Source organism: Coturnix japonica, chromosome 7 (assembly GCF_054131305.1).
Source record: "Coturnix japonica strain WE chromosome 7, WE-NBRP24, whole genome shotgun sequence".
NCBI classification, from domain to species: Eukaryota; Metazoa; Chordata; class Aves; order Galliformes; family Phasianidae; genus Coturnix; species Coturnix japonica.
Genome location: NC_140669.1, coordinates 27919848 through 27941208, shown reverse-complemented (window position 1 = coordinate 27941208; position 21361 = coordinate 27919848). Strand labels below are relative to the sequence as shown.

Below are 21361 nucleotides of genomic sequence, written 5' to 3'. Positions count from 1 at the left end.
GTGTGGTGTGTAGGGGGGATGTGGTGTGTGTGGGGGGGGTGTAGTGTGTGTGTGGGGGGGTGTGTGTGGGGTGGGGTCGTGTGTAGGGTGGGGTGTGGTGTGTAGGAGGGGTGTGGTGTGTAGGGCGGGTGTGGTGTGTAGGGGGGGTGGTGTGTAGGGGGGGGTTGGTGTGTAGGGGGGGTGTGGTGTGTAGAGGGGGTGTGGTGTGTAGGGCGGGTGTGGTGTGTGGGTGGGGTGTGTAGGGTGGGGTGTGGTGTGTAGGGGGGGTGTGGTGTGTAGGGGGGGTGTGGTGTGTGGGGGGTGTGGTGTGTAAGGGGGGGATGTGGTGTGTAGGGGGGGTGGGGTGTGTAGGGTGGGTGGGGTGTGTAGGGTGGGGTGGGGTGTGGTGTGTAGGGGGGGTGTGGGGTGTAGGGTGGGGTGTGTTGTGTAGGGTGGGGTGGGGTGTGGTGTGTAGGGGGGGTGTGGTGTGTAGGGTGGGTGTGGTGTGTAGAGTGGGGTGGGTGTGGTGTAGGGGGTGTGGTGTGTAGGGTGGGGTGTGGTGTGTAGGGGGGTGTGGTGTGTAAGGGGGGGTGTGGTTTGTACGGGGGTTGTGGTGTGTAAGGGGGGTGTGGTGTGTGTGGTGGGGTGTGTACGGTGGGGTGGGATGTGTAGGGTGGGGTGGGGTGTGGTGTGTAGGGGGGGGTGTGGTGTGTAGGGTGGGGTGGGATGGTTAGGTTGGGGTTGGTTGTGGTGTGTAGTGGGGGGTGTGGGGTGTAGAGTGGGGTGTGGTGTGTAGGGGGGGTGTTGTAGGGGGGTGATGTGTGTAGGGTGGGTTGGGTGTGTAGGGTGGGGTGTGGTGTGTATGGTGGGTTGTGGTGTGTAGGGGGGGTGTGGTGTGTAGGATGGGTTGTGGTGTGTAGGGGGGGGGGTGGGGTGTGGTGTGTAGGGGGTGTGGTGTGTAGGGGGGGTGTGGTGTGTAGGGTGGGGTGGGGTGTGGTGTGTAGTGAGGGTGTGGTCTGTAGGGGGGGGTGTGGGCTGTAGGGGGGGTGTGGTGTGTTGTGTAGGGGGGGTGTGGTGTGTAGAGTGGGGTGGGATGTGTAGGGTGGGGTGGGGTGGGGTGTGGTGTGTAGTGAGGGTGTGGTGTGTAGGGGGGTGTGGGCTGTAGGGGGGGTGTGGTGTGTTGTGTAGGGGGGGGTGTGGTGTGTAGAGTGGGGTGGGATGTGTAGGGTGGGGTGGGGTGGGGTGTGGTGTGTAGTGGGGGTGTGGTGTGTAGGGTGGGTGTGGTGTGTAAGGGGGGGTGGGGTGTGTAGGGTGGGGTGGGATGTGTAGGGTGGGGTGGGGTGTGGTGTGTAGGGGGAGGTGTGGTGTGTAGGGTGGGGTGTGTTGTGTGGGGCGGGTGTAGTGTGTAGGGGGGGGTGTGGTGTGGTGTGTGGGGGATGTTGTGTGTGGGGGGGATGTGGTGTGTAGGGGGGGTGGGGTGTGTAGGGTGGGGTGTTTTGTGTAGGCTGGGGTGGTGTGTGGGGTGGGGTGTGTACGGAGGGGTGGGATGTGTAGGGTGGGGTGGGGTGTGGTGTGTAGGGGGGGGCTTGGTGTGTAAGGTGGGGTGGGATGTGTAGGGTGGGGTGGGGTGTGGTGTGTAGTGGGGGGTGTGGGGTGTAGAGCGGGGTGTGGTGTGTAGGGGGGGTGTGTTGTGTAGGGGGGGTGTGGTGTGTAGTGCGGGGTGTGTTGTGTAGGGGGGGTGTGTTGTGTAGGGGGGGTGTGTTGTGTAGGGGGGGTGTGGTGTGTAGGGGGGGTGTGGTGTGTAGGGGGGGTGTGGTGTGTAGGGGGGGTGTGGTGTGTAGGGGGGGTGTGGTGTGTAGGGGGGGTGTGGTGTGTAGGGGGGGTGTGGTGTGTAGGGGGGGTGTGGTGTGTAGGGGGGGTGTGGTGTGTAGGGGGGGTGTGGTGTGTAGGGGGGGTGTGGTGTGTAGGGGGGGTGTGGTGTGTAGGGGGTGTGGTGTGTAGGGGGGGTGTGGTGTGTAAGGGGGGGTGTGGTGTGTAAGGGGGGGTGTGGTGTGTAAGGGGGGTGTGGTGTGTAAGGGGGGGTGTGGTGTGTAAGGGGGGGTGTGGTGTGTAAGGGGGTTGTGGTGTGTAAGGGGGTTGTGGTGTGTAAGGGGGGGTGTGGTGTGTAAGGGGGGGTGTGGTGTGTAAGGGGGGGTGTGGTGTGTAAGGGGGGGTGTGGTGTGTAGGGGGGTGTGGTGTGTAGGGTGGGGTGTGGTGTGTAGGGGGGGTGTGGTCTTAGTGGGGAGTGTGGTGTGTAGGGGGGAGTGTGGTGCGTAGGGGGGGGTGTGGTGCGTAGGGGGGGTGTGGTGCGTAGGGGGGGTGTGGTGCGTAGGGGGGGTGTGGTGCGTAGGGGGGGTGTGGTGCGTAGGGGGGGTGTGGTGCGTAGGGGGGGTGTGGTGCGTAGGGGGGGTGTGTTGCGTAGGGTGTGGTGTGGTGTTTGGGGGGGGTGTGGTGTTTAGGGGGGTGTGTGGTGTGTACGGGGGGGTGTGGTGTGTACGGGGGGGTGTGGTGTGTACAGGGGGGGTGTGGTGCGTAGGGTGGGGGTGTGGTGCGTAGGGTGGGGTGTGGTGCGTAGGGTGGGGTGTGGTGTTTAGGGGAGGTGTGGTGCGTAGGGTGGGGTGTGTTGTGTGGGGGGGGTTATGGTGAGGGGTGTGGTGAGGGGTGTGGTGTGGCACAGAGCGTTGCGCAGGGCGTGTAGGGTGTGGTGCATAGGGTGTGGCGTGGTGTAGGTTGTGATGGGTGGGGTGAGTAGGGTGTGGCAAGTAGGGTGCGGTGAAGGGTGTTGTGTGTGGTGTTGGGGGGTTGGTATAGTGTATGGTGTTGCGTTGGGTGTAGGGTGGGGTGGGGTGTTGGTTGCGGTGTAATTTTATTAGTAATTATTTTAATAGTATTATTCTTATTAATTAATTTATCTATATTATATATATATTATTTTATGTACGTAGAATATATACTACACGTAATAATTAGTTATTGATCTTTTACAATAATACATATTATTTAATATAATATGAATTATTAATAAATATAATTGGTAAATACCATTTATATTCACTACTGATGCAATCTTTTTAACAAAGCTGTGGACTGTCACCTAGTAACACTAACCCTGAAAAAAGGAAGCAAATGAAAGCAAGGGGAAGCATGCATACTTGCATTAAAATGATATTTCTGATCCACGTTCCAGCTCAAGGATCAGCTGATGCTCTTAAGTTACAACACTAACTCTAACTATCAGTCCTGGTACTGTAGGCTTGTTCAGAATACTGCAGTGTGTGAGGTACCTGGTCTCTACTGTCCTGCTAATGAATCCCTAACAGTTCCCCCTCAACAAATCAAAAAAGAGCTAATTACCTCTCTCCTCATCTTTTCTGTTCTCTTATTCTTCTTGCACGGCTGTTGTCATGGAACTATGACTTATTTCACGTATGCAATAACATGCTCTGAACACATACCAAAGTTACTGTTCCATATATGCAAACTTATAATAAATGTTCACACATTTTCCTAATATACTGGGACTCCAGATTAACTATGGAAGCTAATATAAAATTATATTCAACTGATAATCACAACACCTACTTGAAAAGTAATCATTATGTCTCACATTACGGGGAGGTTGCCTTAACATATTTAAACACCATCTTAACTTTGGAAATCAAATATTTCAACTTTACCGAAGCCTACCGGGTCTTGTGTAGAGCACTTTCTTTCAAGCGACAAAAGCAGACAAAATATACTTGTATCTGTGAGCTTCTTCCCTCTTGATATATCAGGACAGAAATCGGTATAGGTTGGCATCAAGTATAACAAACATCAGGCTACTTAGCCACACTGACCTTTCAAAGTAACATTGATCTGAGTTCGCCACCTGTTACCCATGGCAGGGATCTCTATGACACAGGACTTCACTGAGTCCAGTTTGAGCATGCTTTCAATCTTGGCAGTTATGAACGAACAAGATCTCTCTCTCCCATCGCTGTTAAGAAACAAGATTTTGTCAGACATCATGAATCTATTGGATACGTAGGAATAAAACAAAATACAAAGCAAGGCATTTCACTTACTCGCCATTGCAGTAGAGTAGGAAATGGTTTGGACATTTTGGTCCACCCAGATCTTCCACTATACTGGACAATGTGGTTAAGTTTGTGGTCATTCAGAGGTAGAACCATACTGCATCACTGATGTAAATACTTCTTTCTCTGCCTTTTCTCAAGACTGTCTTTTATCATCATTCAAGTTAAAGTGTTACTTACATACCTTGTATTTGGGGATGCAATCCTGAGGCACAACAGCACTCAATAAACAGTGCTCCCTCCTATAGTAAAGGAATTCCACAGATTACCATATAGGTAGTTTTTATTGGCATTTAAGTATTAAATTAACTGCTAAAGTATGTGCCTAACAGACAAATCACATTAATGAGCACATACGCTGGCAAGATGTCAATGAAAGTTCAACTAAATTACTTTGCTTATTCATAGCTTCAGAAATTAGGGGCATGATTAATCCTCATGGCTCCTAGACTGCAAATATCAATAATGATTACGGCAATATTTTAATAGCACGCTAAAAACACTTTAAAATTAATTTTTATACACTCCTTTATTTTTGTTTTTTTCCTTCTTCCAGGGAGACGAGAGGCTTCCAATGAACTATTTTGACACATTTTTCCTGTAATTTGTTTGTGGTACCACTTAAGTATTTATAAATACTGAAACTACACTTAGAGGAATTCTCACCAAACATTCTGTGTCTGAAATCTTAACTCCATTCTTTCTTCTCACCCTTTCTTATTTCTAATACATTAGAAATGAAAGAGATTAAAAGCACAGTCTCTGTTCTTATCATTAGTAATACCTCATTCCCAAACCACACACGAAGCAGTTGGTTGTCTAGAGGGTAACACTTTCCACCTCCATAGCCACCTTGTTATGCAGTTTGGGCTCTCAAGTACTGGAGCTACTTGCTTTATGAGCCATGACCAAATACGAGATGTATTTCTGATACAGAAATCTGTTAGCAATCTTGATAATTTGTCTCAAGGCTGGGAAATACTGGACATCTTGGAAGAGCACTTGATAGCTTAGTAGTCTGTGAGCTCATCATCAAGCACAGTGTATCCCCAAGGGACACCAAGAGCATTCTCCCATTAAGACTTTACATAGTGGCAGAAGCAAATGCAAATAAATTATATTACATAAAATGAAATCAAAGATATTGCTGCCGTAGAACTGCAATACCCCAGACAGCGCTAAGTAGCTTCTTTGCCAGTTAATTACTTTGAGACTGCATTATCATTTGTGAACACTGAATATATCTCTCACCGTGGCACACACACATGAAATTTGTGGACAACTAAGAATGGAGCAATGAATAAAAACATCAAGTCAGACTGTTTCCTGATAATACTCACATTTTATCCCTATTTTTTTCCAGTTTGATTTCTCCTCCTCATGCCCAGTGACTGCTCTGTTAAACAAATACATGAAGTAACAGAATTTACTTGAACTGCTACACTGAGGCATGGCTTACAGTTTACTCTTATTCCTTTTTGTTAGAGACAGAATAAAAAGTTGACTATTTTTGAGTACATCCACTTTCTTTCATGAAAGAAGGGAGGAAAGCATGAAAGGTTTGCAGATTAGAATACAAATGCAAACATATAAAAACAGTCCATCAACATTATTGCATCATGTTCATCCATGGTCACACATACATTAAAACAAATATATTTAACTTCATATAGAGCATTGCAATATACAGACTCATGCACCACTATATTCTTCCTGAGATTTTCAGATAGATATTCTGCATGCAAAGGACTAAACATGACTGTTGGCTTATCGCATTGCTTCCAACCTGATCCAGTGAATTTAGGGAACCACTGATACCACGTCTGAATATTAGGTCATGTAAGATAGTGATTATGCTACTTGATATCATCAGCTTCACTTATCTGACAAGGTCTTCAATCTCCAAATTACTTCCATGACAGCCATCTCCAATTCCCACACACATACACAAACTAGGTTCCAAAACTAACAATGCACAATCACTGTCACACACCCAGCATAGCATGGATGCCCACCACAATGTGGTGTAGGACCTGGTATAAGACCACACCCTGGGTTTCATTTTTCTAAGCTTTTCCTTGTCTGTGCTTTATCATTCTTACGTTGTTTTAGCTAATGCACAAGAAAGTGTATTGCATGGGACTGGCATGGAAGGAGTACGTACTCATCCAGCTCAATATAAACAGTAATGAGAAAAGAACTGCCAGATCAGAGCTAAGATTAGAACAAGAGATTTCAGCAGGCCAAGAACAATAACTTGCAACAACCTTAAAACCAGAAAAGATAATTTTAGTCTTCCTTCTACTTGCTTGGTAGGCTAACAGATTTAAACCAAGAAGATCTCCTCAAAAAGGAAACACGTGTCTATTTAAATGTTATTTTTGCATAGTTTAAATTCACATCATTTAACTCTTTTTTGTTTATTTTGTTGGTTTCTACTTATTCGCATTTCTTTAGATTACAGGAAAATGAGCACATAACACATTTCCTAATGATTTTTCTAGTGTATTGTCACTAGGAATAGGCAGGCTCAGGTCTCTGCAGTGAAAGCAGCAGTAACTGATACAGTACAGGGCCAGGGCATACAATGAACTCCAACTGCTGGGGATTGACGCTGTACATGAACATTATTATATCACGCCCATTATGCTGCAAGCATGATTTTTACCTGACTCAGTATGCTGCTTCCCACTTTCAATTAAAAGGTTAGATTCTTTATTAAGTGCTGTTGGGAAGGCAGACACCTCTCATGGTTTTGCTTGGAAGTATGTTGAAGAAATCTATGGAGCACCTCATCAGAAGACAAGTCTGCGTGCAGCTCACTGCTGAACAAGCTGGGATACTGAGAAATCACTGCAGCTTTCTCAAGTACACACAGGGTGTGTGTCTCTCTCAGAGCTACAAAGAATTCAAATGTTAGGTTCCTTCCTATGCTGCAAAGAAGTTGAAGGGAAATAGTTTTTCTAACAGTTGACTCAACAATAACTTTACCTTAAAATATTCAACTGAGTTCAAACTGCCATTTTTTTCCTTCTTATAACATTGTTTAATATCTGAAAATGCCTGGCTGTTTGGAGATGATGTTGCTACGCAACAGCTTCACCTTTCTTTCCTGCTCCTGAGGATGGGCAGGTGGTAATTCCCCCTAAATGTTTTAACCAGACTTGCAAACACCAAAATAGGCAGAAAACTGCTTTCCTGGTGCTTTCATAAGCATGAGCTTATTTCAGATCAACATAATTCTGTGTTCAGGTGGCAGGGTGTTCTTATAGGCACACAAACTCATGACAAAACAGAAAGCTCAAGATAAAGTTTCACAGAGAAACAAAGAAACATCCACAGAAGGTGAAAAGAAATGAGCTCTGCAGAAAAGCACAATTATGTGGATGCTGATATCTGCCTGATATTAGCAGAGATAATCAAAGATCTCATTACAGCAAGACATTATGCACGTGCTTACCTTTCTATTTAATGAACCGTAGAAAATGAGGTACAAGTTACCAAGGAAATAAATTAAATGCCACATCCAAATATTTGACAACACCTCAGTACCACTTACATGCTTCTTTACAGTGCTGGCATATGATATTTACTGGAAGTTGTACAAGATTTGACTTGCAGCTCAAAGGACTGGAGAATAACTCATCTCTTGATGAGTTGGCACTGAGAGCCTTTGCTCTTCCCATTTGGTACACTCCACTGTCTTTTTAGCATGCTAATTTCCCCCCTTTTAAGACAGTGCTGTATATGCTGATCATGTGTTGCACTGTCGTGTTTTCTTTCATATAGTTGTATCACAATCCATGACTGTAAGTAATTTCTGGCATTCAGTAAGTCTACAACACCTTGCTTTTCTAGTTCTCAGCCTCTCCCTCTGTCTGCTTCCTTCTGCCCACTGTAATCTCTGTCAGGTTTCATAAGCTGAGCCTCAGGGTCTTTTGCCTGACACGCTGCTGTGCCCTCTCCATCACCTCTCACACTATCACTTTTGCTTAGTAAAGAAAGGACTGGAACAAAAAAAAAAAAAAAAAAAAAGAAAGAAAAAGAAAAATGAGGAGATGAGATACAATATTTTTTCCATGAGAGACCAAAGACTTCTAAAACAATGTTTATGGCACACCTCCAATTCAAATTGATCTAAGTGACCTATAATTGGCCGGAATAGAAAAGAACAAGCAAAAATAGAGTAGCTCAGTTACTTCTTTGTTATGGAAATCCTCTCATCATGAAAAAAGTTTATAAGCTGGCCTGTGACCTCTGTGGGCATCGCTCTCCACCTGCAACATGAGAATTCAGTAGCAAATAATGAAATGCTCAGTGCTTGCAATGTAGAACTCTATCTGAAAGCACACGAAACTGTGTGTACACCTTTAAACATTACTTAAAACTTGAAATTGGAAAAAAAACACCCAAACACACGAAATACCAAGCCCACTCAAAACGAATGCAACAACAGCAACAGTAACTGACACTGAAATTATTTCTTCCATCACATCTAAAATTAGTATTAATACAATTAAGTCAGTAGTATCTAGCCTTGTTTCTCATTTAGGTGTAATTCTGTACAATTACATGGTACTGCATAGATTACCTCCACTTTGGATATTGCAGCCACAGGCGTACCGTGGAAAAGATTTATGCAAGTGATTACAGCTCCATATTCAGAGAATCTGAATAAAGGAAGCAAAGAGGAGCTCTTCAGATGGCCTTCTCCAGTATGTAAGTATGGAGACTAACAAAGATTCATAGCACCACAGTTTTGCTTAGTTCAGCATGAATACATGTGTTATCTTTAACTTCACTTGGTTGTGTTTACCTTTGTTTCTATGTGCATATCATTATTTTTTCTCTCCAAGTTTTTAATAGTGTCACTGGTTCACACAGCATAGATTTCTCCCACTTCAGCACATTACTTGTCTTCTTTACTTCATGTCAGTTTCTGACTTCACAAAGAGCTCCTGGCATCTTGCTACAAATGAATGCTAGAGATAAGCACAAAAAACTAGGCTGAGACTGGACCAGCCTTATATATATAACCAATATGGGTTAATAGCACAAAGAAATCTTAATTTCTTTTGGCCAAACAAGCTTGGACAGGTAGCCTGAAAAGATGTTCATTTAATTTCTCTGTGCCTCTTTAACAGAACGTGGACCATGAGCCCAGTACCCAGATTCAAGATTTTCAGGAGATCACACAATCCCAATCTCTGGTATCTCCTCAAAATAAAGGGACAGGACTTGTCCCTTTAAATGTTTATTACCAGCAAGACAGTTTCTGGAATGCCTGAAGAAAGAAGGTGATGCAGCTGTGCCACCTCACCTTAACATTCCACTGGACACTAATGCAGGTAAACACCTTTCTTGGATCACACACACACCACAAAAAAAAAGGCATCATCATTGGCAGAGCATCGTACTTCAGGTCTGTTCTCTGCAATACGGCTCACGATGGGAGATCAGTACTGGGAAGCATCAACACTGTTTGTAATACCTCGAGGTTGTTACATTCATTAATCGCTCTGAATGTTAATGGTCATTTAATCGTATGTTGTGCGATGCGGCAGCAAGTAGTTTGTAAAGGTTAACGAAGCCTTTAAGCAGTTACGATCCTTACAAAATTCCCTGACCTTTGCATAAAAGCTTGTTCCTCTAAAATATTGCTATTGACAGTAAGTGTTGCACCAAGGAGGGAAAGTCCCTGCCTTTGTAACTACTGGCTGTGGACATGGAGGCAGAGCAGAGCTTGAGTAAAGTATTATTAGACTTCTTGCAATATACGCACAGAATCAGCATTCACAAAAACCATTCATTAACACGGATTAGAAAAGCATTCAGCAAATGGCTGTGACAAAATTCACTGGCATCATTTGGAAAAGTAACATGCAATGTTGGTGCATCTCAGGGATGCAGTTCAAGATGAGGACTGCAGTTCTCCCGTGCACACAAAAGGTTTGCTAAGGTTGCCACAACACACACAGATACAGATGTCTGTAGAAGAAAGCTAAAAAGCATGCCCAAAACTACATAAATGAAATGACTCCAGTGATCACCCTTCTTGGCTGTTAGTTTTCTAAGTAGCAGTTTGTGAACAACACCGTGTTTAGCTTAACATATTTCTCAGCACATACAGATTGAGTTCCAGAGCATACTGCAGTTGCTGTTTGACTGCACTGTTAGCATCTGACAAACACCTTAAGATGGACTGAAGAACACTCAAGAGAAGCAGTTACCGTAAGTGGAAACTGTAAGCCATTACAGTACATTTAATGTCAGCAGATCTCAGCACAGCCCAGCTATGACACATTCAGATTTCTAACAAGTGATTCACTATACATAGCAGTCTAGGCACAGGGGCGGCATGAAGTCAGAATGCCTTTCTCTATGGATCCTAACTTCAGAACACAGCATTTGGTGAGTTTTTGGGACCCAGATCAAGGGGAGCTGATGTAGGAATTGGCCAAACTCTAGAGAAAACACACCCAACAAAATTATTTCCTTTAGCATTAATATAAAACACTAGTGGAAAAGAAGGTACTGTGTTATAACCTTTGCAGTGAGGCGGCAGATAGAACATAGGCATTAATAACCTCTACTGTGCAGAATTTATCACCTATGTTACTCTGAATGCTGACGAACCAGAGCGAGTGCCAGCAGAGTTGTCCCTTGCCCCGTCCCCTGGGATGTGCTGGTGTCTGAGACTTCCAGCTCTGGATGTTCAGTGCTCCTTTAGGCATTGACCTGTGCTATTCATCATCAGGTGCAGCAGACTTGTTCTGCAATGATCCTGTCATTTATTCCACTTAAGCTCTCTGTAGCATGCAGCAAAAAAAAAAGCAACAAACCTACAGGAATGCTTTTTTTTTTTCTCCCAATTGGTCTCTATTCATGGCAATTATATTTCGATTAAGGCAGCACCATTTAATATCTAACACTGCTTACACAAGTGTCATTTTAAACATAGTAAATACCTTCTGAAAACATCAATAACAATATAGTTATTTCCAGCCTCACTAATACACTAGGCAGCTGAATGGCATGCTGATAGTTGACCATTTCTAGTTCTGAAGTTACAGTGTTTGCAGTCCTCATTTGTGACACGATCAGAACATTTATTTCATACAGAAACTGTCTGAGCTGCAGATTCCTGACTTGTTCTGGGCTACAGGACTGACATAACATTTCTGACTTTTGGCTAAAGGAGGGAAGAGAGACTGTGTATTGGCTGCACAGTAGGCACAGCTGTAAGGCAGCTCTCAATAATGTGCTGCCACCATTCATTCTTGCTTGACTGACTCCTCCTCAACTGAGGAAGAGCCTTTTAGTTGTCCCATGTAACTCACCTCCTACCTTGCTAGTGTCAGCAGAGAGAAGCATTTCAAGACCATTTTGTTCCAGGCATCCTTTCGAGCAGCTGAGGATAGAGGAGAAGGAAAGCAACTCAACTAGGAAATTGAAAAACACAAGGCAGAAGCTTTACCTATGCCAATTTTTTTCAGTTTGCATGTCTTTTTATGCCTGTACCTCTGCTTGTGAAGAGGAGAGAGAAACTGAGCTGCACAGCTGAATTCTCTGGTCCTGGAGCCAACCAGACACCGCCCAAAAGGTTTCACATCTTACAGGCTTGGGCTCTTAGGTGGTTACAGGTGTACTTCTGGGGAGATGATACACGAACTGCAAGAAATAAGATACTATCACACTGTGTACTCTATACGTCCATAATAGTATGAATTATAATAATGAAGACAATCATTTCCAAATATGAGGCATGCTCTAAAAACATGCATCCATTTCCAGAATGGTGAGAAACCAGGGGCTTTTACTGCTTGCCACTCCCCAGATTTTTCTTCCAGTTGCCTTCTGTCTTCTCTTACAATGATTTGTTTTCATCATTAAATATAACTAAGATCTTCTTTCAAGTGAAAGATGTTTTTCTTCTCTATGACATACAAGTTTGTGAAGGAAGCTAATATTTTTTATTAAAAACCTGATACAGTTAGGACAAAAAAAAACCCCTGAGCTCTGAGGCATACAAGCTGGCAGCAGCAACAGTTTTATTGCCTGCACTTTCGCAAAGAAAGCCTTACACTTAGGTAGAGCCTCTGGAAATTGATATAAAAATTGAAAGGAATATTTGAATTAAGCACAGTTTATATTTCCCACAACTAGATGGCCAGTCAAGAAGGTTCTTAAACTCTAGCTGTAAGTTATAAGGCAAAGAAATCTAGTCAGCATCTGTTGCCATTTCAAGACAACTAGATGTGTATGTTAAGGCAAAAATCTTACAACAATATTAAAAAGAAAAATAACATCTAGTGCCTATAAACTGAATAAAAGCTTTCAGACTTCATAGTTTGCTGTATAGAAAATGCATCTGATGTGGATTTCCACTGTGCCACGGGAAGCCAGCCAATCATACCTGTTAATTGATTTCAGAAATGAGTTGAACAACCGCTTCATCTAAAGGACTTTTTCCTTACTGCTCTGCAAGATCTTAACATCATTAGATCATGATACAGTACGTGAAAGGCCAAGTTACCTCCTCTAAGAAGATCCAAAGCCCTCTCAAAAAATAAACGCAAGCAACATGAAATCCCAATCCACAATGTAAGGCACTAAAATAGCAGCTACAGCTACAAAATGAGAGGAACTGGGATAAAGCTGTGTTTGATTTGGAGATTTTGAGGTAACATCGGTATAACAGAATTTACACGTCACAACTTACCCATGGCTGACACCAAAATAACAGTGACCTACTGCTAGGAGCTAATGCAGTCATTACTGTCAGGCAAGTAATCAGCAGCCAATCCTAACAATTGCTGTGGATTTAGACCGCTTTTGACCTTTCATCGAAACTCTGTCCTTCAGTACTGTGGATGAAAGACAAAACAGAGCTATTGATAAAAATTTATTGGAATAAAGGGGAATAAAAAATAATGCACAAGAAAAATAGGGATAAACTGTCCGGATTTGTTTTTGCAGTAATAAATATAGGCAAACAGCAGGAGCAAGAGAAATATGCAGTGTATACAAGTGCACTTTGCATTTCTCTTCAGCTACATGGCTTGCCTCCTTCCCTTCCGAGCCATCCCCCTCATTTAGCAGGAATTGTATCGTGTATTAAGTTCAACATTCTGGCTTAAAATTATTTCAAACCAAACACTGCAGCAGATTTTGTCCTTTTCTGCCCACAGATATTACAGCAGTTCAAAGTCATGTTAACTCAGATTGTAGAAGCCAAAATTGGTTCAGGGGGCACACAGCAGATGTGCCAGAGTTAAGGGTTATCTCTCATTTGCTATTCAGGGGAAGAGACCTGTGCAAGCTCTGTATTGCTTTTTAGAAGTACCCTTTGTTGTTAACTGGATATCCTAGATAATACCAGTAACACCAGACAGACAATGTTTTCTTAGATGGGTTTTGCCTTCTCTCAGATTATGGAGGACACTGACTTCATTACACGGTCTGGCACAGCTAAAGGACAAATCACTGATGGTTTGCTTGCCCCTTTGCCCTGACCTATAAACAGTGACAACAATTCTACGTTCGAGACCCAGAGAAACCTTGGAATAAATCTAATACTTTTACAATGACTTTTACTATTTCTCAAGAGATCTTTTTTCTTTTGTTCTTTTAAGATAATTGGCACCATGACATACACTTAGTTTTATGACAAATAGTCTTGATTATTTTATTACTTTTTTTCTTAAACTTAGGTCAGGTTTGGACTCTTAAGGAGCTGGTAGCAACCTGCAGGAGTTATTCACTCCTTTCTCTTCTGCTTTACTGTCCCCTTACAGAGATGGTTGGTATTTCTTTTTGCTTACGTAATATAAAATACTGCCACCAAGACGTACAAAAAGAGCTTCATACAGTCGGTGTTAATAATGACTCATATTTAAGCCATCCAGTTTTCCCACAGCACAAAGGAGAGAAGCTTTTGTCTGCCTGGAATCGCTGACTTACACATTGCTCTTTCTGCTGCTCCTACACTTTTCTATTGTTCCACTGGTACCATCCCTGGGAGGATGATAGTGGGGAACAGGGAAAATACACTGCCATGCTTCTTGCACTGCACACCAAATTTGTTTTGTGTTGCACATATCCCACCAAGCTTCCTTCCAGCACACTAGGTCTACTACTAATATAAATATTTAAGCCTGTTTCAGTATATCAAATTCCATTGGGAAGTTCTGTAAGGAGTAGTTCTAATGCATGCTTGCTGCTGTGATCTATTCTCCCAGACTGATCAAATTTCAGATTAATTCTCTTGGCAGATATTTTCTGAATGTGTGGTAACCTGACCTTCAAAAGGTTGTTTTCTCCTATTGTCAGTGGCATTATTCACGTGCCACTACAGCCAACTTTCTGATGCTTCACAGATGCTTAAGCATACACTACACACTGTCTGTATTACAGAAGACTTAGAAGAATAACAATGGTCACACTTAGAGGAAGCTAAAATTCACTGAAATCAGAACAAATACAGTTGCTGATCTTGGTAGGATGTACATCTCACAGACCAATTAATGAATTAAGCAAGATGTCAAGTTGATCATTCAAACCATGTTCCTAGAGTCCCAGTTTGTTACTTAGGGCAATCCATCTCTCACACAAAGACTATTCGTACCAGTTTGGCTTCCCAGTTTGTATGATTTAAGCCAGGAAACTACTCAGGAACTATCTAATTTTAAGAAAATAGTACTACGGTACATAGAAATACAGATGCCAAATAATATTAAGTAAGCTAACACTGTTCAAGTGAAAAGCATTGCTAGAAAAAAAGCCTTGGGTTTGCTACTCGTAAAAGAAAAAGATATTGTTGCTCCCATCAATTTAGGCAGCTTGTCTACGTCTGCTTACTTCTGCCAAATAGTTCACAGTAATAACTGAGAGCTGCTTTGCAGTGTTACAACAAACCCGAGGATCAATAAGAAAAAAAGAAGTAAATCAGCCAACACCGCAATGTATCAATAATACTGGAAAGGTTACAGGCACATCGTTTCTTTGGGGGGTCTTAGGCACTGTAGGTGGAAGCAATCTCCTTGTATTCAACAGCAATACAAGGTACTTACTGAAGAAGTGGCATTAGGCCTCTGTAACAAGTTCAGCTGTGTCCCACCCTGACGTCTTCAAAATTGCTGGGATTGGGAAATGCTACCAATACAATACCAAACGCAACAGAGAGATTGCAAGGTACTCATCAATTTCTAGTTCCCATCCTGGCAAATCAAAGCTAGAGCACAGCAAATTAATTAGCAAAAAGAAAAGCGCTTTTCCAACTCGCTTTCAAAAGAATGCTGCTCAGACGAACACTGCCAGTTCTGCTAGATTTCTTCCTCCAATCAATACTCCATCATTTTGTCAACATTTGCAACACTGTCATTTTAAATTACATGACAGCCACAGAGGAAGTACCTGATGTGTCCAAATGATGAACCACCAACTCCTGCCACAAGCAATACAGCAGCAACACTTATTTTCTGCTGGGTAATCCACATCATTTCCGCATTACAGCAAATTCTTTTGGAGCTGAAAAATTGCACGTTACAGGCACAGAAACATTTGCCATTCCCAAATCCTTTCTTTTCCCTCCCCCTGCAGTTCTCTCCCTTGTCCATTTGTGTTTAAAACCGAAATGGGAGTAGAAACAGCTGGAACTTCTCATTTCTGTTTCTTCCAGCACTCCCTCATCATTCAAGACCATTTCTCATGCACATCAAAGAATTGCATAGTGCACCACCTACAGAAATACAGATTATGCAGACCATGGAGACAGGCAGGTGCTCATCTCATCATCCTGCTGAACATTTAAGAGATGCCTGAAATGACAGCAGCCCATCAGCTCTTGGGAAAAGCATGCCCCCATAACCACACCATGGCGAGTGGACTTTGTAACAGAGAAGCTTTAACACGAGAAGTGGGTAATGGCAGTGGGACAAGTGCTCAAAAGGTAGGCAAAAAGTACTGTTTTATCTGCAGAGCTTAAGACTCTAGAAGCATCATGTGTGTCCACGTTAATATACATAATTTGTATTAAGAATAGAAACCTCTAAATGCGCAATTGTATACATACAAGTTGAACTTAAAACCTTGAAAATCTCTTTGAGTGCATCCTGAGGTGGGCCACAAAAATAATCCAAAGGATGCACCATCTCCCTTAGGAGGACACGCTGAGCGAGGTGGGGTTGTACAGCCTGGAGAAGAGAAGGCTGCGAGAAGCTTGTCAGTATCTAAAGGGGAGCTACAGGACAGAAGAGGACTAACTCTTTAGCAGGGTCTGTAGTGAAAGGACAAGAGGAAATGGCTTCATATTTAAAAGAGTGGAGATTTAGGTTAGTTAGAAGGAAAAAGTAATTTACAGTGAGGGTGGCAAGGCACTGGCACAGGTTGTTCATTGATGTGGTGGATGCCCTGTCCCTGGAGACTTTCAAGGTCAGGCTTGAGCAGGCTCTGAGCACCCTGATATAGCTGTGCATGTTCCAGTTCATTGCAGGGAATCTACACTAGATGGCCTTTGAGTGTCTCTGCCAACTAAAAAGATTCTATGATTTTATGGGTGTTGCTACAGGGTACTGCTTCATCCAGGAGGCTCCCTTGCCTGAACATACAGTATTACCTTGAGTTATTTCAGTTGCCTCAAACACTGGTAAAATGCTTTTGTTTGTTCTCTCTACATTTATCTATCATCTCTCACCACAAAACTTGACATCTTCCACACAACACACATTGTCTATTAACGCCAAATGCCTTTGCAGCCAGCAGCATCACTGCAGGTGAGCCTAAAGCCTGGTAGATGCATCCACCAGAAGGCAGCGTGCCCTCATCCTGCACTAGGATTCCTCACTCGGCACCAGTGCCTGAGAAAACAAAGCTGCCCTCTTAGCTCATTATTTCTACACCACAGTGTTGCTCCTGATACCTAACGTCAAAGATCAACTTTAAAGCAGTAGCACTGCTGCAAGATCTGATGTTACTCTAGAAATGGCAGTTCAGATATGTGGGTGAGTATATTCCAAATATAGGAATGGAAGTGAAAAGCACTTTAAAAGCAAAAGCCTTGAACTAAATTTAAGAAAAGCACCTGATGATAATAAACAGGCTTCTTGAAAGTGATTCCCTGAACTTTGAAGATAATTGATATTTTTTATCTTGTTTAATTGCTTAGATCAAGAAGAAATCTTCTGTGACACTGTTATCTTACTGGTAAATTTTGTACTGGCCCTTCCAGTTTGGACTGTTGAAAGTAATGAATGATCATTGCATAAAATGATCATTCTGCATAAAAATGAAGCATAGATAAGTTAAGTATAAATTATCTCTTCAGAGGAGTCTTAAATCCTATCAATCTTAAACAAACTTCTCTGTGGCAAAGTGCTCTCTGAGATTCTAAGCATTATTAAAACTACACAGTACGTTCCTAAGAAAGATTTAAGAAAATCTGTAGCTTTAAAGCATCTGTACAACTTCAAGTTCGCTCAGTGTAGCTGCTGCTTCTCTCCTAAGAACATTTTCAGCTTTTTTCCCCTTCTTTTTTATTCTGAGGAAAACAACATCCTGGTGATCGTGGAAAGATGAACATTGCATTTCACCACTTACCAGCCTAACGGTGCCAGGCTGTACATGAAGTCCTTGCCTCCATCACATATCTTCCTCCAAAGCTGGTGGTCCATCATTTCAGCTCACTACTCAGGAGCCCCTGATCTTTTGAAATGCAGGAAGCTACTTCAAGAAGTTACAGCAGTGGAAAGCAGCTCAACAAACTGGGCCGTGATGAGTTGTTTGCCATTGTGTCTAAAATGGCTGCAAATACTACGACTGGAGTGGTGATGCATCAGGTCATGAGATTTCCTAAAAAGAATAAAAATAAACAATATAACAACAGCCTCACATCTATGCAGGATGTTCTTGAATAAATTCAAATGGATCCTTGGGCACTAACAGGTGCTCCTCTGCTTTAATTTTGTGTCATGCAACTGTAGCAATGTTGTGTAGCTGTTTCTAATGGAAAGCTATTAAGAGTTTTGTACCTGTCAAGGATTTAATTAATTCAGACCCAGAACCTAAGCTGGTTAATAAAGGCCTTAATTTACTGTGCCCTTTGGAATGTGTTGCATTCAGTCAGTGTAGATACCACTGAGAAAACATGAAAGCAAGTTTCTCGGCAAGGTTGCACTTTGATTTCCAGTTGCCACCAGGTCTGTGAAGAGCTGGTCAAGAACAGTACTTAAGTATTTCCCCACAGGAGTTATGAATTTTATGCAACTACTTTGTTTTCTGACAACCAAGGCATAGTACAATAAGGAAAATTCCTTATTGCCCATTTTATTACACAGAGCTTGACGTACAAAAAATGCCAGTCATTAGTCTTGGTGAAGATAATCTTCTTTTTCCCCCCCCATCAACATTTCAGCTCACTGGCATTTCTGACCCCTCCACTTACATAGTGAATGCTGTAATGCTCCCAGTGGATGTTAACAATTGCTTTGTGAATATGTACAGATAGGCACTCCATTCAGCTACTAATATTGGCAGAAAAAAAATGTCAATTTATGTAAATTGGTATGATTATCTTGTAAAAGACTCTTAAGTGCACATAACGTATAGCAAAATAAATAACGAATAAATAAATAAACAGTCTGGTGTTGCACATAACAACAAAACCATATTCACTCCTTAGCAGGCTTAAGCTCTCTTTTTAAAAATCAAATAATTTTATGGCTTTTGCGACAGCATAAAGATGGTGATCATCTTAGTACTCCATGAGAAACACCTTCAAGTAGTCATTTTCCCCTTCAAAGCAGTTTTTCTGTATTACCTACAGGAACAACTCTTAATCCAACTCAACATTTTTCTTGTAGACATACTAACGCTTCTCAAGGAATCACAGAATAAAACAATCCAAACACTAAGTCTAAATATTTCTACATTAACAAAAAAGAACACTGTTAAAAACTGCAGGTTTACTGATATATTTCTATTAATTTTGTCAGTATAATCAGGGGATAAAATATGGAAAAAACTAACATACATAATTTTGCTTGGATGGAAAACCTGATTAAAGTCTTTGCTGCTTTAATGGAAGGATTGTTGAACCTCATGGAACTATTGATCATAGCCACACTCACAGAACTGGAGCGAGCAGCATATTTCTGAATAACCCCCTTTCCCTTTTTCAACACTTTATTATTTCAAAGACATAAAGCTCCATAAAGGCATTCAGGAAAACTCTTAATTTTGGTGACGATTAATGCTATGATAGTGAGAAATGACAGTGTAAACAGTAATTCCTGGTAATTTTAAAGTGAAATGAAAGTGTAATGCAATCTCTTTAAGAAGAGACTGAGCAAACAAATTGCACAAATGGTCTCACGGATATTTATCACAGTGCTGTTAGTAACTTCTACACAAAGATTTAAGTAACTTTGACTACTACTTTGGCCTGACTTTGTCTAATGAAACAACCACAGACATAGAAGTCAAAGAAATCCTCTCATTCATGATTTTGAAAGATGTTCTGATGGAACTGAATTTCATCTTTCAAGACTCTTTTGTGACAGTCAAATAATAGTCAAATGTCATGTGACAGAGGAAAATAAGAACAAAATGTCCATAATTTTTCCAAAGGAGGCAGTCTTATCTATTAGACTGGTTACCAACTCATGTTTTCTACCAGTTTGGAATCTTTGGGAGCATGAATGAGCACCTCCAGAGGAAAAAACAAGAACAAAGTAATGCCATGCATAGAACTGAACTCATTGTTTTTCTCCTCCACTATCAGCTCTGATTTGGGAAAACCACTCCAATGAGGTTTAGACAAATCAAATACAAACACTTCATGTCTTCCTCAGACAAATCGTAGGCCTCTCCATTGACTCCTTTTTCTCACTGATTAAGTGCTCACGTAATTGCCAACAAATTCCTTCTAGGTTGTCTTTTTTTTTTTTACAAATAAAACAAATTGAGTTACTCTGGTGTACCGGATATAAATAAACTCAGTGATTTTCCTCAGCTTTCAAATCATCAATGAAGGCCTTTTTTCTTCTTACATGTTTTAATTGTTGTTCCTTAACAAAATACTGGCCTCAACAGGCCAATAACAGAATACGAAGAAATACACTAGTTTTAGATTTTGCCTCTCACAGCAGAGGGGATGAATACTGCAACAGGCCCGAAAGGAAAATTCCAGAGGTCATAAATATTGAGCAACATTAAAGCAGCACAGAGGAGTGAACGGTATTTCATATTTAAATCCCACCTGAAATCAGTTTTTAGTATCTTCACCTACCTTCCTCACTCACTGCTTTCACCTTACTCTGCATATCAGAAATCTGCATTCTGTACTTGCTCTGCCGTGCCAGACAATTTATGCAAGCTGCTTTTGAGGAGGAGGGAAAGGAAAGAAAAGAAAGAAAATAATGATGAGCACAGTGAAATTTGATTTTCCAACTCTAATTCGAGTCAGGTCTGCCAGCTAGTCCATTAACATTTCCAAACCTGACAAGGTACTCCTGCTTTCACAAAGCACTAGGATTGATTTAGAGCTCTGTAGCTTTAGTTGGTATTCACAGTTTGCTCAGATTCATTCCAAAGGTACAACTGGTGTATTAGATTCAGTATCCTCAGCTATAAACAGAACGCAAATGATTTTTACTACTGGTATAACCATTTCACCAATGCCATGTTTATAATAGCAATGACTACTTGCTCAGAAAAGTCTATGAAGGAGAATAATGAGATAATTGCTCATGACAGAGAAGATTTGACTTTAAAGTGTTAGTAAGTCTGTACAAACAAAAGCATAATGGGAATGTCCATCATTTTTCTGTCCAGAATGACTCTGGAACCAGAAGGATACGGATAGTAAAAACCTACTACAAGGAGTTCTAAAAAGACCCGCTAGTCCCTAGGGTGAGCCCCACTTACACTAATTAGGGTTGGGCACCCACCACTGGAGGGTCAGCAGAGCAACAAGGCATCCTTCCCATCTCCTACTAAAACTGAGATGCTATAATTGTCACAAGGTGTTTACCAGCCATTAACTTGAAAGTGACTCTAATTTCTCAGTGTGTAATTAGGGATGGTGACTAAAGCTGATCAGACATCATCCTGCCAGCTGTCTGAGATTAGGGATGCAAGGCACCTCTCCCTTTCTCCCAGTCATGACAATTCATTAGTTCTGCTGCTGGAGAGCAGCTGTACCATTCAAGATGTAATTTATTCAGATTCCCTCAAAATTATTGCTGAAACATGGAAAGATGAGTGAT

General features: G+C 42.2%; 1 protein-coding gene and 1 long non-coding RNA gene across 11 annotated transcripts in view; one reads left to right on the top strand and one right to left on the bottom strand.

The window, feature by feature from the left end:
* LOC107316441 (uncharacterized) overlaps positions 1-18191 on the top strand; it is a 297655-nt gene extending 279464 nt beyond the window's left edge. For 6 of the 7 annotated variants that reach the window (XR_004307962.2, XR_014948400.1, XR_014948399.1 and 3 more), the window contains 3 exons: positions 8709-8816; positions 9242-9445; positions 15778-18191. The gene's annotated coding sequence lies outside the window, so the exon portion shown is untranslated. Of the gene's footprint in view, positions 1-8708; positions 8817-9241; positions 9446-10218; positions 10329-15777 lie in introns of all 7 variants that reach the window. The other variant, XM_085553587.1, reaches the window with a different exon arrangement.
* Positions 1-20988, bottom strand: part of LOC116653677 (uncharacterized) — a 40646-nt gene extending 19658 nt beyond the window's left edge. For 2 of the 4 annotated variants that reach the window (XR_014948403.1, XR_014948404.1), the window contains exons 1-5: positions 17694-17776; positions 11619-11768; positions 11438-11508; positions 5438-5493; positions 3858-4339 (exon numbers count right to left, since the gene is read on the bottom strand). This is a non-coding gene — a long non-coding RNA (uncharacterized LOC116653677). Of the gene's footprint in view, positions 1-2933; positions 4340-5437; positions 5494-11437; positions 11509-11618; positions 11769-17693; positions 17946-20382 lie in introns of those variants that run through there. The other 2 variants (XR_004307972.2, XR_014948405.1) reach the window with 2 other exon arrangements.
* Between the last annotated feature and the right edge of the window lie 373 nt (positions 20989-21361).